The following is an 18,971-nucleotide window of genomic DNA, read 5'->3' as shown; positions in this document are numbered from 1 at the left end:
TGGCTGTGATGGCGCTCACCTTGTCTGCATCCGGACGGACCCCTGATCGGGAGATATGATCCCCCAGCAACTTCAGCTTGGTTTGGCCAAAGGAACACTTGGCTCGGTTGAGGCACAGGCCGTTTTCCCGTATGCGGGCAAAAACGCGTTGGAGACGATATATGTACTCCTGTGGTGTGGTGGACCAGATGATGATGTCGTCCACGTATACGCGCACTCCTTCGATGCCTTCCATCATCTGCTCCATGATCCTATGAAAGACCACGGATGCTGAGATGATGCCAAATGGCATCTGGTTGTACTAGAACCTGCCGAAAGGGGCATTGAAGGTGCACAGCTTTCGGCTGGACGGATCAAGTTGGATCTGCCAAAACCCCTTAGAGGCATCCAGTTTCGTAAATATTTTCACCTGGGCCATTTCGCTCGTGATCTCCTCCTGTTTGGGTATGGGATAATGTTCCCTCATGATATTGTTATTGAGGTCTTTTGGGTCAATACATATGCGGAGCTCGCCGGAGGGCTTCTTGACACACACCATGGAGCTAACCCACGGCGTGGGCTCCGTGACCCTGGATAGCACCCCTTGGTCCTGGAGATCCTGCAGCTGCTGCTTGAGGCGGTCTTTGAGTGGCGCAGGGACTCTGCGAGGTGGGTGAATGACCGGGATGGCGTCTGGTTTGAGGTGAATTCGGTAGGTGTATGGCAGTGTTCCCATGCCCTCGAATGCCTCCTGGTTGTGGGCGAGGAGCGATTGGAGCTGTGCGTTGAACTCTGCATCCGGGAAGTCAGATGTGCCGTCTGGAGAGAGAGAGTGGACTCGTTGCACAAGGTGGAGAGCCTTGCATGCCTGTGCGTCCAGCAGGGAGTCCTTCGATGAGCCGACTATCTCGAACGAGAGTGTGGCCATGTGTGTGTTGTGTGTCACCTGGAGCTGGCAGGATCCCATAGCCGGGATAACGTTCCCGTTGTAGTCGACCATCCTGCACCGGGACAGCCGGATTGGTGGTCTGACCTTCATGGCGTAGAAGGCTGACCATGCTATGAGGTTGGCGGAGGCGCCAGTGTCCAGGCGGAAAGTGATCGACGATCGGTTGACCGTCAGGGTGGCACACCATTCATCACTCGGATTGATTGTGTTGACTCGGTTCCCATCAATGACCGCAACCCGGAAGGCGTCTCGGTCATCTGTGTCATCGGTCTGGATGTCGTAATGTGGAGGCTGAATGGTCCGCACGTTCCTGCGAGGTTGTCGGAGATGTGGAAGATCGACAGGTTGAGCTGCTCGACAGTAAGCAGCGTAGTGGCAAGCCTTGCCACAGCGTAAGCATTGTCGGGTTTTTGTGGGACATTGCCCTTTTAAATGTGCAGCTCCACAGTTGCCGCACGTCGTGACGTCATGAGCGTTCGTTGCGCCACTGTGCATGCGCAGTTCGGTCTTGCGTCGAGCACGCCTGTGCATCACGTCCCTCAGTGTTGCCGTAGGTTTTGGCGCGCACAAGCGCGGGAGGCCTCAAAAAGCGCGCGAAACGGCCGCCCTCGTCCGGGCCGCGGGCCGGGAGAAACTCGATCGCCTGGACCCGTTCGGCCTTGTGGGGCACCTGGCTCGCCGATCCGGCTGCATAGGACCCCCTCCGCGTCGATTCGGTCGCCTGAAATTGGGCATAGCGGCTAGCCGCGTTCTCGTGCAGGACACAGGCTTCAACTGCAGATGCTAAGGTTAGGCCTTTTATTTTTAAAAGCTGCTGGTGTAGGCTGCCCGAGGCAACCCCAAAAACGATCTGGTCCCGGAACATGGACTCTGAGGTGGTGTCGTAACCGCAGGACTGCACGAGTATGCGGAGATGCGTCAGGAATGACTGAAAGAGCTCACCCTTACCTTGCAGGCGCTGCTGGAAGACATACCTCTCAAAGCACTCGTTGACCTCAACGTTGAAGTGTTGGTCGAGCTTGAGGAGGACCGTGTCGTATTTAGATTTGTCCTCGCCTTCCGCGAACACCGGGGAGTTGTAGACATGGATAGCGTGCTGACCTGCGGTGGTGAGGAGGATGGCGATCTTTCTTTTGTCCGAGGCGCTCTGTTTTTCGTTGGCTTCCAAAAAGAGTTCGAAGCGCTGTTTGAACAGCGTTCAATTTACGCCAAGGTTCCCACTCGACTTGCAACGGCTGCGGTGTGTTGACGGTGTCCATGGCGCAGGATGGCAGATTTGTGGGTAGGTTTTAATTCACTTCTGGTACCATGAAGTGTTGGGTACTCTGAGACACAGACGAACCAACACGGTTGCGATTGGTACAACGCAGTTTTATTTCTTTTAACTATTTATATAACAAACTCTGGTACTCAGCACATGGTGACTGTCTAGCTTGGAGGTCCTTGCCCTGAGCCGTCTCCTGCTGGACTGCCCAGGAAGTGTCGTGTTCCTTGTTTTGTACCGTGTATGCTCTTGTCTGTGATTGGCTGTCGTGTTGTGTGTGCTAATTGGTCCGTTGATCTGTCCATCACTATGTATGTGTGTATGTGCTGTGATGTTCACTTGAATATCATGACAGTGGTTACTGCTGAGGTAGGTAGGCAACTGTGAGGCTTGGAGCTAGAAACTTGAAACAAACATTCAGAGATTCCAAGCAGGCAGAATACTTGGCGGCGAGGGGAAATCCCTCAGTCAGCAGAGCTTGGTCCATGAGTGCAGCCTTTAGCAGTAGCAGCTCCCTCTTTTGGCATGGAGCCTCTGAATCGGAAGGTCTCCCACTCTGCCTCATGAAGACTGCCTCTGCACCTGGTGTGGTGTGGGGTGCTCTGCCACCAGCAAAATGCTGGCAGGCCATTTAAATTGCCCCTTAAATGGGCATTAATTATTTAAATTAGCTGTCTGCCCCCATTCAGCGGACAGCCGATCCACATCCTGGTGAATCTCAGGGCAGGAATGTTTCAGGAAGCCCTTTGCACATGGCTCACTGTTATTTTCCTCCCCAGAAACACCCCAAAAAAGCAGTATGGTCACCTGAAGGGGTGCCAGAGATCAGGGTTAGTGATCAGTGGTTTCCATGACTCTAGCTGGAAAGTGCATGTATAAAGATGGGATTGAACACAGCCTCAATAAGATGCCAACACTCCCTAACAAGCCTCAGATGTAATCAATTCTGAAGTAAAATAAACTCTATCAGCCTTGGCTCAATAGTTGCGATCTCGACTCTGAGCCAAATGATCGTAGATTCTAGTCCCATTGCAGAACATTAAGTACATGATCTAGGCTGGCACTCCAGTGCAGGACTGAGAGACTGTTGCACTAGAGGTACTGGGTGGGTTTCTTTGTCCTGCCACGCCAGATTTTGGTTCAGCACGCTGTCAGGAGTCTCCGTTTCGCCGGCTGGTCAATGGGGTTTCCCATTGTGGGGCAGCCCCACGCCATCGGGAAACCCCCGGACTGCCGGAAAAGGGAGCATCCCGATGGCGGAGAAACCAGCCTTTGAGACGTTAGGCTCTGTTTGCTCCCTAGGATGGCTGTAAACGATATGGACCAGGATTCTATGGCTATCACGATCCCAACTGGTGTTATGACTTACGGGACGATCCCAGAATGAAACCTTGGCTCGAAAAACCGTGGGTAGGATTCTCTGCTGGCGGGATTCTCCATGGCGCCGGCAGTGTACCCACACCCGGGGATTTCCTGACAGCGCAGGGCTGCCCACAATGGGAAACCCCATTGGCCAGCTGGTGGGATGGAGAATTCCACTGTCGACAGGGGCATACCGCACCAAAAAAACTAGTGCGGCGGGACGGAGAATCCTGCCCCGTAAATTTTCCACTTTTAGAAAACAAGGAGGAACAGAGTCATGGGACCGCTAATTCTTTTTAACAACAAGAAAAGGTTTTTTATTAAACATGAAAAGTTGGTTTTGGGTATGATAATCCATTACTCGCCAATGCATTCCATCAGCGGCTTGCATTCCAAATCCAGTAGAGGTTATTCAAATAATTCTGTATCATCAGCTGCCGTCAATGGTTGATCTGTTCATGCTTCTCTCAATTTTAATTTGTTTATTTATTTTGTTCGGCGAGTAAGAGAAAACATACCCCATTGAAACAAAACATCTAATACCTCCAATATCCTGACTTCCTTCACCAGTACTCAAATAATTCTATAAACCTTTCCTTGGATTGCCACCTTACCGTGGTAGAGAGGCTTGAACATTCCGTTGATCCTGAGAGGGATACCATTAAGTGTCTTAAGCACCTGGCAGGGTCACCCACATGACAAAGCGCAATCCAAAGCAAGTCCTCAGTGCAACGGCATGCCCACGTTAAAAGATGACCCGCACCAGAGGAAACCAGCGCCACCCCCCCCCACACCAACAAGCCCTGCGGTGATCGCCGAGAGATGACTGGGAGAGGGCCGTGAGATCTGGAAGCCCATAGCATCGGACCAGCACGTAGTCAGTGGAGTCTGATTTAGTTGTCTCACTCTCGGAATTGGAACAGGGGAGAGTTTAGCAGCCTTCTTTGCCACTGTGCAGCCATTTTAAGGATCCGCTGTGCTCACCCCAAATGGGGAAAGGTGTAGAAAAGGCGGCCTAAGAATAGCTGTTCCATCCCCAACCAGGCTGGAAAACCGCATCTAACAGGCTCCTCCACTTGCAGTCAGAAAATTAAAGTTAAACTGAATATCAGAACCTGGAATGTACAAAATCTCCTGGATAATGAGCAAAACAATTGATCAGAATGGGTAACTGCCCTTGTTGCTGGTGAACTCAGGCACTTCAACATTGACATCGCTGCCCTGCAAGAGAGCTGAAGAGCAGGCGAGCTGAGGGAAGATGGCAGTGGTTACACCTTTTTCTGGAGAGGAGAACCCGAGGATCAGCCCAGGATGCATGGAATTGTTTTCGCCATCAAGAACAAACTTGTCAAAGGTCTCTTGGCCTCATGACCCTTCGTCTACAACTTGCCAAGAACCAGTAGGCATTGGTCCTGACTGCCTAAGCCCCAACCCTTGAGTCCAGTGTCTTCTCAAATGTCCATTCTAATGGAAAGCGCTGAAGACAGCCATCATCTCAAACTGTGAAGAAACCATTAGCTACAAGACGAGGAAACACCAAGACTAGTTCGACAAGAACAACCACACTATCCATGACCTCATCTCTGTGCCTGGCAAAACAATATAACTAGCAAGGCAAAGAGGAGAGCTTATCAATTAGCCAATGCGGAGGTACAAAGAAGAAGTAGGGAAATCAAGAACCAATTCGGAATAAGCAAGCTAAGGAACTGCAACTCCTTGCTGACAAGTGCCACCAAGGCAATACATAGACCCAATACCCTTGGCCTCAAACCGGTGTGCAGTAAGGACGGAACCCTCTTAAGAGACAGAAAATATCACCTTCAATGGAGAGAACACTTCAAAGGACTCCTAAACCATAATACAATCATCGATGAGGATGTGTTTGAGGAAATCCCCATCAAAGATGATTTTGGACTCCTACCAAGCACAAACAAATTCAAAGCCACCATTAAACACAAGAAAAATGGAAAAGCCGTTGGAGTGGACGGGGTTCCAGTGGAGGATTTCAAACTTGGGGGAAGAAGAGATCACCCGTCATCTCCCTGTTGCTGAAAATCTGGGACAGAGAAGAAATTCCTGCCTTACCTCTGGAATGCCGTCATTTCCACCATCTTCAATAAAGGGGACAAAACGGACTGTGGGAATTACCAAGGAATCTTCCTACCCTCCATTGCTAGAAAACCCATCGCCTGGATCCTTGCTAGCTACATTTTCCAGGTCTCTGAATAAATCCTTCCAGAGACCCAGCTCCTAAAGGAGCCAAGAGCACCAGCATCAAGGCCATGATCATCCAACACCAACTCTGCTGGGCCAGCCATGTGCTTAGGATGACCAGACAGCCAAACCAAATCTTCTTTGCCCAGCTCAAGGAAAGTTTCCAAACTAGAGGACAAAGGAAGCCCTTCAAGGCCACCCTAATAGCTTACCTCATACCTGGGGTGCCCTTACTCAAAAGAGACCTACTTGGAGGAAACTCCTTTTGAAAGGACACAATTCTATGACGATACCCGATGGCAAGATGAAGTCCTGAAAAGGAGCCTGAGAAAGAAATACCAGTGATCTGGAGTCCAAGAATCGATCCCACCTCCCGGAAACACTTGCCAAATGTACGGTCAAAGATGTGGCTCTAGGATCGGGATCATCAGCCATGCCAGAACCCACAGAACCTATGACCAATTTCTTTGGTGGACAATCATGCTTGTTCGTGAGTGATCACCAAAGAAGAAGAAGAATTCTCTGAACTATTTTGAGATTTATCCCTTTTCGCATTCATTCTGAAAGAGCACGTTTCAACTGCACCACTGCTATAGTTTTAACAGCCATTTATTTTTCTTGTGTTTCCTTTCCTACTGGTGCAACTGGTCTTCTATTTAGTTTCCAACAATCTACCCGAATATGTCCTACTTTGTTACAATGGGAACACTTTGGGCTCCAAATGTAGCTTCCACCCTCAGCATGTTCTCTTTAGATCTGAGGTTAAATTGCCCGACTATTCCCAACTGTTTCATCTCTTCCTTGTTTTCCTTTCTCCTTCCCAACTTATATCCTTTTCATGGTTAAAAGGATGATGGAAAACAGGTTTGGTTTTGTTCCTCAACATGAGTTCTAATAACCAAAGGAGGTGAATCTTTAAATTCTTCTAAAATAATCACCTCTCTCAGAGATTCACATGTTTTCTCTATCTTTAACGCCCTTATCCAATGATCAAAGTTATTATGCTTTACCCTCTCGAATTCAATATGAGTTTGTCCCAGCTGCTTTCTTCAGTACATCATAATCTACAGAAATCTCTTTTGACAAAGTCCCATACACCTCACCAGCTACCAGTCTACTTTGTAAAAGTAATGTCCAAATTTCGTCTAACCATTTAATCTCTTTAGCTACCTTTGCAAAATAAATGAGGAATGCTTCCTCATCCTTTCCCTCAAACCTTTGAACAGCTTGTAAGAATTTAAACATTTCCCCACAGGGTTCTTTTCTAGAACTACGGGCACGATTCTCCGATTGCGGGACAGTGTCCGCGTCGTCGTGAACGCCGTCGCGTTTCACGATGGCGCGAAACGGGCGCGGACACTAGCGATTCTGGCCCCACAAGGGCCAGCACGGCGCTAGAGCTGTTCACGCTGCTCCAGCCTCACTTCCTGGCGTGCACTGAGGGCGGTGCCAACCTGCGCATGCGCAGTGGCGACGTGCCAACCCACGAATGCGCGGTGGCTTTACGGAACGCGCCGCTCCCGACGCAAACTGGCGCGGGGGTTCTGGGGCCGGACGCGCAACAAAGTAGGGGGGGGGGGGGAAAGAGGCCGGCCCGCCGATTGGTGGGCCCTGATTGTGGGCCAGACCCTATCAGAGGCCCCCCCGCCCCCCCGACCCATCGCGCAGAGTTCCCGCCGGCAGCGACCAGGTGTGACGGCGCCAGCGGGACTCTGCTTTTTCCGCTCGGCCCATTCGGGCCGGAGAATCAGCGGCCCGGCCTCGTACAGCGGCCTGCGACCGGCGCCGCGCCAAATGGGGTGGTATGGCGCGGTTGCGGCGATTCTCCGGCCTGGCGCGGGGCTGGGGAATCGCGCCCCATGTTCTTCCTCAACTTATTCTCGTGTCTCTTTTTTAACTTCCCACATTTTCAGCTGAAATTCTCTCTTTCTCCTTTTCACTGTCTGTCATTGTTAAATTCTCCCTTTCCAACTCTCTTTGAAAACATCTCTCTCTCTTTCCCTTTCTTTATCCTTTTCCTGCATTTCAAGCTTTCTCAGATCTGTTTCTTGTTCTTTTGCCTCCAATTCAAGATTTTACATTTTTATTCATTTCGCTTGATCTTCGTTCTGCATATCTAATTTCATATTTTTCCTGCATTTCCAGTTGTTTCATTTGTAATTGAATTTGATCTAATTCCATGGTTTCACGTTGTCTATCTGACAACTCTTGCAAATTTAAATGCTTCATTATGCTTTCAACAATGTCAGCTTTCTTTAATCCTGCAGGAAATTCTAATTCTTAGTTTATCTGCCAATTCAGTTAACTGACACTTGATTTCATGGAATTTATTTCATAGAATTTACAGTGCAGAAGGAGGCCATTCGGCCCATCGAGTTTGCACCGGCTCTCGGAAAGAGCACCCTACCCAAGGTCCACACCTCCACCCTATCCCCATAACCCAGTAACCCCACCCAACACTAAGGGCAATTTTGGACACTAAGGGCAATTTGTCATGGCCAATCCACCTAACCTGCACATCTTTGGACTGTGGGAGGAAACCGGAGCACCCGGAGGAAACCCACGCACACACGGGGATCATGTGCAGACTCCGCACAGACAGTGACCCAAGCCAGAATCGAACCTGGGACCCTGGAGCTGTGAAGCAATTGCGCTATCCACAATTCTACCGTGCTCTCCGCAGAATATTTTCTGTAAACTAGTCAGAGTTAAATCTTCCATCTTTAGGAAAGTCTTTGCAATTTCCAATGGCATTTTGGATAATAACCCATACAATATACCTTATAGTAACTCAAATTCTTATGTCCAGTACCTCAGAACCCCACTTACTCTTTTTTTTAAGGATTCGCGGATCACACCATTTAAACATAAATCCCAGAACAAACTGGGTAGCCTCCAATAGGTTGTTTTCCACTTTTCAAAATATCCTAATGAATTACTACAAATCAGCATCCAATAACACTACCCCAAGAGCCCCCACTTTTGTTACGATCCCTGTTGGTCGGGTCGGAGAATCAACGGGGGGCGGCGCCACCCTGACGCCGGCTCTCCGGTGCCGGGGTTTTGGCTGGGGTGGAAATTCACGGCGCCCCCCGGCGATTCTCTGGCCCGCGATAGATCGAGCAGCCGCCCGTTTTCGGCCGGTCCCGCCGGCGTAAATCAAACCAGGACCTGGCTCTACGGGCGGCCAGCAGAGTCCTCGGGGGGGGGGGGCGCAGGGGGATCTGGCCCCGGGAGTGCCCCCACGATGGCCTGGCCCGTGACCGGGGCCCATCGATCCGCGTGACGGCCTGTGCCATCGGGGCACTCTTTCCCTCCGCGCCGGCTGCTGTCAACCTCCGCCATGGCCAGCGTGGAGAAGAACCCCCCCTGTGCATGCCCTGGGATGACACCAGCACACACTGGCGCTCCTGCGCATGCGCCAACTCGCGCCGGCCACGGAAGCCCTTCCACGCCGGCGCCAGCCTAGCCCCTGAAGGTGCAGAGGATTCCGCACCTTCCAGGCGGCCCGACGCCAAAGTGGTTCACGCCACTCCTCGGCGCCAGTACGGCCCGCCCCGCCGGCTAGGGGAGAATCCCATACCTTTTACTGTCTTTTAGAATGCGTAGAGGAACAGAATCGCAGGATCATGAATTAGTTTTGATGACAAGAAAAAAGTAGTAAACATGAAAAGTTGGATTGTGATGCAATACTCCTTTACTCCCTCCTTAGCTTTACAAATAAACATAGGTTTTAAGGTTAACAAAGTAAATCTTAAGTTACAATCTGTGACATAAAGTCCCTTTAAATACATTATTCTCCTTCTTTTTCTTTATAGACTGGTTGTGGTCAAATACACTCTCCACTGTCTATTTCTGTCCATGATTTCTCCTCAAAATCGCCTCAGAGACCTCCACTCCCCCAAAAAAATGCTTTAAAATCTTCTTTTGCAACCATGCTTTTCATCAGCTGTTTGCATTCTAAGGCTGATTGGAAAGTATGGTTTTCCAAATTACTCTTTCAGACAAAGCTTCCGCTCCACTTTTGACAAAGAATCCAGCACCTAGGTTTCATAACTCTCTCTTCAGGATTTCTTTGTCTTAATGGCTGTACAAACTGTTCAGCATTGCTTTAACTGTCGATTCCCAGACTCTATCCAGATGGCACCAAACATTTGATTCACCACTGGAGTCTGCTTTTGCACTTTAATTCTCGTTACTGCAGTTGTTTCTTTCACTAGCTTTTACTGCTTTTACCTCAAAAACACCTGAACAGTATGTCTCTGTTCTCTTGAAGTCCTCAGACTGAGGGTGAGGTGATAGGGTAGTGTTATTGACACTGGACCCATAATCCAGAGACCCAGGATAATGTTCTGGCAGATGGTGGAATTTGAATTCACTAAAAAAAAACATTTGGAATTAAAAGTCTCATGACGATCATGAATAGTTTGGCACCATTTTCTGGGGGATGCTCCATTCTCCGCCTGATCAGGATTCCCGATCAGAACAGTGGTTAATGGAGAATCCCCACCAATGTCCAACAGGAGGCAGTGGACAATAATCAGAAAGAGATATTTTGAACTGCATTTGCCTACGACTCAAATGCAGGGAAACTGGTCCCAATTGTTTTGCCCAATGGTTGCCTTGGCATCCATATCAGCAAAGTCAGCCCAGACCAGAGTTTGAACCTAATAACCAGTCTCAGTACTAAACTGACCAGGTAACAGCACTTATCCATTGAAGCATTGCATGTGCTGTCTCAATGGCTTCTTTTCATGCATCTGTAAGTTGGAGATAATGTTTTAACTAAAGCTGCTACCAGAGGCAGGATCTGAGGGAAATTCAAAGTTTACTTTTTCTCCGCACTGCAATCTAACACTTGAGTGAATTTCATTCATGTGAGTGAGATATGTTGGGTCTTATCAACTACAAACACATCACATGTGCAGGAGGAACTCATATCATTACATATGGATCTGGAGAAATTGTATTTCTTAAAATTTCTGAATTTTCTTTGGAATTGATCACTCAATATTTAAAAGAGGGCTGCGTTTCGGTTCAAAAGCTGATAAAATATTGGGAACATTAGTCAGCAGTGTGCTTTGCATCACCCTGTTCTTTTTGACACATTTTGTCTTTAGGGGAATTTCAGTTGGTGATGTCTCTATAAAGTCATTTTGTTTCCAATTCTCTTCCCACTTCATCTACCCTTTCTCAGTTATATTTTATTGAACACTGACATGTCTCCATTCACACATTCACGTGTTTATTCTTCCCATGTGAGCTACAACAGACCAAGTGAGGGACCAGAGTTGAGTCTAAATCTGTTCTCCTCACCAGATATTCACGCATATACTTTCCAATCAGCCTCACTGGGGAGTTACCTGGAACAGGAAACTGGGGCGGGATTCTCCGATAATGGGGCTAAGTGTTAACGCTGTCGTAAACACCAGAGCAGCGATTCCCCCAACCCATAGGGGGCCCGAACGGCACTGGAGCGCATCACGCAGCTCCAGCTGCCGATACGGGTCCCAGCACTGACGGCGCGGGTCCACACATGCGTGCCAGGGCCAGCACGGGTCTGTGCATGCATGTGGGTTGCCGTCTCCATGCGGGCCCCCACACATGGTGGAGCCCTACATGGGCCCAGTGCGGAGGAACAGAGGTCCCCACCGGAATTAGTCCGCCCACCGATCGGTAGCCCCCGATCGCGGGCCTGGCCACCGTGGAGGCCCCCGCCGGAGTCGGGTCCCCCCCTCCCCCTCCCAGGACGGCCCCCACAGCCAGAACGCGAGGTCCCACCAGGTAGGACCACACGCGAACGACGCCAGCGGGTCTCGGCTGAACTCAGTGAGCACTCGGCCCATCGAGCGTGGAGAATCGCTGGGCGGGGGGGCGCGTTAAATGGCCCCCGACCGGCGCCATGGCAACCGCGATGGCGCCATTGGCACCGGAGAACCGGCGCCAGAGTGGTGTCGCGGGATTCACGCCCCCCCCCCTCCCCCCGCCAATTCTCCGACCTGGCGTGGGAGCGGAGAATCCCGCCCCTGGTATTTTACCTTTCTTACCCAGGGATGCGAAGGGAAATGGTAGCACCTCATCACCCAGCATATATAATTTTTAAGGCCATTGTGGAAGGCTGTTTCCTCTTATAATAATAATGAATTCGCTGTCAGGGTTAGGCTTGTCAGTGTGAAATCACAGTTACAATGCTGTACTTAAGGCACTGCATGAACAATCGTATGAAGATGACCGACAGAAAAATATCAGCTGGTCCATCACTGGCCCCACAATGATGGCGAGCGATTCTTGCAACGGACAATCCCTATCACTATCACTTACAGTTTTCTGCCTCCTTAGCATTGTTAAACTTCCGAAAATGGAAAACAATGGAATTTTGGAGTGATACTGTTGATTTTATTTTCATAATGGGCTTATTATGGAAATAAGAGGCAGTAACAGTGAAGGAGACCATTACCTTGATGTATGATGTTATGTGTTGTGGTTCCCAGAAGTCTGAAATAATCACACATTTTAGACACAAATGTTAGAGATTTAATCAAATGTATTTTTCCAGATCTCACCATGTGCTCAAACATTGTTGCTTTGGTACACTGACTGTAGGGCAGCAGTGAATGAAGTGGCACTGTGGATATATATGCACATAACAAAATGGCTCCTAACTCTTTTTGAATAATGTAATAATATAGTATTGAAGAAGATAATGTTATCACTTTTACTGTTCCTGTCAGGTTCTCGCTCCTGCTCCTTGTGAAGCGTCATCAAATGACCATCATAAATGCACTAATCACAGAAAATAATTAATTTTCAAGGATTAGGAGCATTTTTGAATAATGTGAGTTTTCTAAACGACACTGTCCCTTAAAGGGTTAATGCTTGTGTTTTGTACTTAACCCTGTTGGGTTCTTTTTACTTTCTCATTTTGTTATTGATATTTTATGAAAACCTTTAATAAAAATTATTTAATTTTTTTTTAAAAAAGGGTTAATGCAAAGATTCTGGTTGCCGCTGTTCCTCGAAAAGACAGCAGACGGGATCTAACCACCACGTTGCATCCGGCGTGGATTTGAACGCAAGGCTTAAGTAGCGGAAAAGGCCAAAATCGACATTCGCGCCGGACGTGAATCAGTTTGCTATCGAACTGGCTTGCTCTCGTGCGGGCGAGTTCCAGATCTCACCCAAATATGGTGAGCATACCATTAACCCCAATCTCATTAGTGAGATTCAAGTCGAATGTAACTATTATAACCCGCTCGAGACCAGCGGGGATGAGCCGATTAGCCTTCCCATGAGCCTCGTGGAATATGAGCTTCCTCGGAGAGGCGGGGCCCGTATCAATAGAGTAATGAACTCGAACATAAAAGCCGGTCCAGATCGGAGCTGGCCTAGAGAAGTCTGGTTGGGACCTATGTGTTATATGTATATAGTTGTTTAAAACAATAAATTGTTTTTCTTTATTTTCTCGAACCAGACTCCTCGGTGACCATAAAATTGGCGATGAGGGTAAAAGTGGAGCTGCTGTCGGCGCTGCTACCAATCGAAAACATGGCCATCTCCTCTCGTTCTACTGGTTTGGAACATTTCCAATATGCTGCTCTTTGGCAGACTTGATGTGTTCGACCCCAGTGTGGAAGATTGAATGCAATATGTGGAGCGTATACGGTATTTCTTCAGGACCAAGCTATAAGCAGTGATGAGCGACAGACGGTGATACTGTTGACTACCTGTGGGGCCCACCTTTCATTTAATAAAGAGCCTGATGTACTCTACAGCCTCGGACTCCAAGTCATTTGAGGAACTGGTCGCAATGGTGGAAGCCACCACGACTCCAAGCCGTTGGTCATAGTGCAACGGTACCATTTCAATACTGCTGAGAGGACCCTAGGGGAGTCGAGAACAGAGTTCCTGACACGCTTATGGAAATTTGCAGAATTTTGTGATTACGGCCCATCTCTTCCCGAATGCTGCAAAACCGCCAAGTCTGTGCAATAAACAACAAGGCAACCCAGTGGATGTTACTGGCAGAGCCATTGTCGGACCTAAAAAAAGGTGTAGAAATCGTGTTTTTGAAGGAGAGTGCTGAAAAGGGAGTCCAAAGGCTTCAGGGGGTCACTGGCTTTGGATGCGCACCACCTCGACGTGCAGCAGCCCCCGGGGTCAAGAACCCCATTACTCCATCCTGGGCTGGTGTATGTGTAAGAACACGGTTGTAGCTATGTGTTTGTACCAATATTATCTCATGAATAGGTGCTTGTGTGTATGGCACAGTGCCTCTTTCTTGTCAGTTAATGGTCACTGTGATATGTGGACTATTAATTTGTTTTTATCTTTTTTTTTTGTTAAATGTATTGTTAATCATTTAATAATTACCAAGTTCTCAAGTGGATTCTTCACTGTACTGTTGATTGTTAATGCTTAATGTGCATTTGGTTTTCTTTGTATGTATACACTGTTATAACTCTGTACCTATGTGCTATAGAGTAAAGGTGCCCTATGTGCATGGCACGGTGCCTTTTCCTTGTCGGTTAATGGTTAGTGTGGTGTGTGGACCTTTCAGTTGTTTGTTTGTATTGTTTTTGCATAAAGATATTGTTGACTGTTTAATGAACAAAATATTCTCAAGGTTGTGATTGCTGCTTGTGGCTGCAAATGCTTAGAGATTGCTGCTGCAGTTTCCTTATTTTTCTGTAGCCTGGAGTAAGGAAAACCCTGCTGCCTGGGCTGGTAAAGACGAGCTCTTTCTCTCTTCTGGCCTGCTCTGGGTCAGTGTGATTTTTCACTACTGAGGAGTCTGCTGCTGGGAGCTGCAGGAAAGAAAAGAGAGCGGCAGAATGATTTGAACAAGCGCGTTTTGCTGCTTGCAGCTACAACTGCCTGGATGCTGTATGTTTGTTTGCTGTCACCCCTTTGCTTTTGTGGCCTGAAGTAAGGAAAGGTAAGATGACCTGCTGGCAGCACTGGAGAAGGGGAAGAGGAGCTCTTTCTCTCTTCTGATGTGCTCTGCATTGGTGTGATATTAGCCTGGGAGCTGCGGGAGGGAGAAAGAGGAAGGCAAATTGATGAAGGTGTTGAAGAATGCTTTTGCAGATTGTTGGTGACTTTATTGTATTGTTGACTGTTTAATGCCTGGAGGATGTGTGTTTGTTTTCTGCCGCCCCTTTGTTTCTGTGCCCTGGTGTAAGGAAAGGGAGGATGGTAAAATGATCTGCTGCCAGTGCCGTAGAAGGGGAAGGGGAGCTGTTTCTCTCTTCAGGTGTGCTCTGAAACAGTGAGATTTTCCCCTTCCTGAAGAGTGTAATACTGAGAGCTTCAGGAGGGAGGGGCAGATTGATCCAAATGAGCAACTTGATGAAGGTGTTGAAGAAATGTCTTTGCAGATTGCGGGTAATTTTATTGTACAGTTGACTGTTTAATGCCTGGAGGCTGTGTGTTTGTTTCCTTTTTGTTTTGCTTTTGTGGCCTGGAATAAGGAAAGGAAGGATGGTAAGATGACCTTCTGCCAGTGCTGGAGAAGGGGAAAGGGAGCTCATTCTCTCTTCTTGTGTCCTCCGCTTCAGTGTTATTTCCCCCTGCTGGGGAGTCTGCTGCTGGGAGCTGCAGAAGGGAGAGATAGATGCGGAATTATCCCAATGTGCAATTTGATGAAGGTGTTATCCTCACAGACCCATTATTCTGTCGAGGACCTGTGAGGATGATACAGAGTGTTTGGTTTTCTCTGTACTTACAAATTGTTGTATCTTTGTATTTTTATCGATATTCTGTCACAAAAAGGTACTTGTGTGTGTATGGCATGGTGCCTTTTCCTTGTTGATTAATCGTTAGTGTGATTATATGAACTGTTAAGTAGTTTGTTTTCATCTTTTTGTGTAAAGCAACTGTTGACCATTTAATAGACAAAATATTCTCAAGTGATTTCTCATGGGTACACGTGCCATGTCTCAGACGATTGCATCACATTTCAATCAAACTTTGAAGCCTGAACAATTTGCTTGAACTCCAGAAGCGTCAACCCCATAGAGACCGTGGCCAACAATCGAACACTCAAGAGCTGGGCTTCAGCACTGGGGATAACCTCGTGACCAAAGAGTGAGTGTGTGGATCAGAGGAGGGCACTGGAGTATGGTCTGCCTAATGTTCCCGGCAGGAGTCTGGGGTCTAGGGGATCCTACTGTGGTCGGGGGCGCTGAGGAGCAAACGCAAAGATAAGATGTGGGGAGGGTGTGAGGTGCCGGACAGTGATCTATGGGGGTTGTGGGGGGGGGGGGGGGGGGGTGTAGTAATAATCAGATATCAATATACATGATCAATGTATGTAAATGTAGTACAGTCATTTTAACACTAGATGGCTCACAGTCAGATACTATAAGGACTAATTTCCCGCCTTTTCTAAGTCGTAGATGATGAGAAATGATTCAGAACAGTGAACATGCAAGACATAGCATAGCTGGAGTGAGAGAAGTTAGAACTAGTTTGTTATAATAGTGTATAGTTATATAGTTATCTGTAGTGTACTTTAATTCTTTGTTAGTTTAGTATTGAGTAAAAGGACTCACAGTTTATTATTTTACTACTCATTAAATACTTCATCTTTCAACAAGAAGACTATTGGTCATTTTATCATCCTGGTGGATTCAAGAGTAATATATATACATTGACACACACTGCATATTGATTCACACTGCAAACTGACACACTGCACATTGACACACAATGCATATTGAGTGACACTGCAAACTGACTCACACTGCACATTGATTCACATTGCATATCGACACAAACTGCATATTGATTCACACTGCACATTGACAAAAACTGCATAGACACACACTGCATATTGATTCACACTGCATATTGATTCACACTGCACATAGACACACACTGCATATTGATTCACACTGCACATTGACACACACTGCACATTGACACTCACTGCATATTGATTCACACTGCACATTGACACACACTGCATATTGACACTCACTGCATATTGACACTCACTGCATATTGATTCACACTGCACATTGACACTCACTGCATATTGACACACACTGCACATTGACACTCACTGCATATTGATTCACACTGCACATTGACACTCACTGCATATTGACACACACTGCACATTGGCACACACTGCATATTGACACTCACTGCACATTGACACTCACTGCATATTGACACTCACTGCACATTGACACTCACTGCATATTGATTCACACTGCACATTGACACTCACTGCATATTGACACACACTGCACATTGACACTCACTGCATATTGGCACACACTGCATGTTGACTCACACTGCACATTGACACTCACTGCATATTGATTCACACTGTACATTGACACACACTGCACATTGACACTCACTGCACATTGACACTCACTGCATATTGGCACACACTGCACATTGACAAAAACTGCACATTGGCTCACGCTGCACATTGACACACTGCATATTGGCACTCACTGCATATTGACTCACACTGCACATTGACACTCACTGCATATTGACACCCACTGCATATTGGCACACACTGCATGTTGACTCACACTGCACATAGACACACACTGCATATTGATTCACACTGCACCTTGACAAAAACTGCACATTGGCACACACTGCACATTGGCACACACTGCACATTGACAAAAACTGCATATTGGCTCACGCTGCACATTGGCACACACTGCATATTGGCACACACTGCATATTGGCACACACTGCACATTGACAAAAACTGCATATTGGCTCACGCTGCACATTGACACATTGCATATTGACACACACTGCATATTGGCACACACTGCACATTGACAAAAACTGCATTTTGGCACACTGCACATTGACAAAAACTGCACATTGGCACACTGCATATTGACACACACTGCACATTGACACACACTGCATATTGGCACACACTGCACATTGACAAAAACTGCACATTGGCTCACGCTGCACATTGACACACTGCATATTGGCACACACTGCATATTGGCACACACTGCATATTGGCACACACTGCACATTGACAAAAACTGCACATTGGCACACACTGCACATTGACAAAAACTGCACATTGACAAAAACTGCACATTGGCACACACTGCACATTGACACACTGCATATTGGCACACACTGCACATTGACAAAAACTGCACATTGGCACACACTGCATATTGACACACACTGCACATTGACACTCACTGCATATTGACACACACTGCACATTGACACACACTGCACATTGACACTCACTGCATATTGGCACACACTGCACATTGACAAAAACTGCACATTGACACACACTGCATATTGGCACACACTGCATATTGGCTCACGCTGTATATTGGCTAACACTGCACATTGACACCCACTGCTTATTCACTCACACTGCACATCGGACGGCACGGTGGCACAATGGTTAGCACTGCTGCCTCATAGCTCCAGGGTCCGGGTTCAATTCTGGCCTCAGGGTTCCTCCCACAGTCCAATGATGTGTAGGTTAGGTGGATTGGCCGTGCTAAATTGCCTCTTAGTGTCCAAAAGGTTGGGTGGGGTTACTGGATTATGGGGATGGGGTGGCGGCGTAGGCTTACATAGGGTGCTCTTTCCAAGGGCCAGTGCGGATTCGATGGGCTGAATGGCCTCCTTTTGCACTTTAAATACTATGATTCTATGATTGACACAGACTGCTAATTGTCTTGCACTGTATATTGGCTAACACTGCACATTGAAACACACTTCATATTGTCTCACACCATGGGCGAAATTCTCCGGTATCTGCGCGATGTCCGCCGACCGCCGCAAATCAGTTGGGCATCGCGCCGCCCCAAAGGTGCGGAATCCTCCGCATGTTGGGGGCCCGAGCCCCAACCTTAAGGGGCTAGGCCGGCGCCGGACTAATTTCCGCCCCGCCAGCTGGCGGAAAAGGCCTTTGGTGCCCCGCCAGCTGGCGCGGAAATTACATCTCCGGGCGGCGCATGCACGGGAGTGTTAGCGGCCGCTCATGGCATCCCCGCGCATGCGCTGTGGAGGGAGTCTCTTCCGCCTCCTCCATGGTGGAGACCATGGCGAAGGCGGAAGGAAAAGAGTGCCCCCATGGCACAGGCCCGCCCGCAGATCGGTGGGCCCCGATCGCGGGCCAGGCCACCGTGGGGGCACCCCCCAGGGCCAGATCGCCCCGTGCCCCCCCAGGAC

The sequence above is a fragment of the Scyliorhinus torazame genome, chromosome 5 (genome assembly GCF_047496885.1).
Source record: "Scyliorhinus torazame isolate Kashiwa2021f chromosome 5, sScyTor2.1, whole genome shotgun sequence".
NCBI lineage: Eukaryota > Metazoa > Chordata > Chondrichthyes > Carcharhiniformes > Scyliorhinidae > Scyliorhinus > Scyliorhinus torazame.
This window is presented reverse-complemented; position numbering follows the sequence as displayed.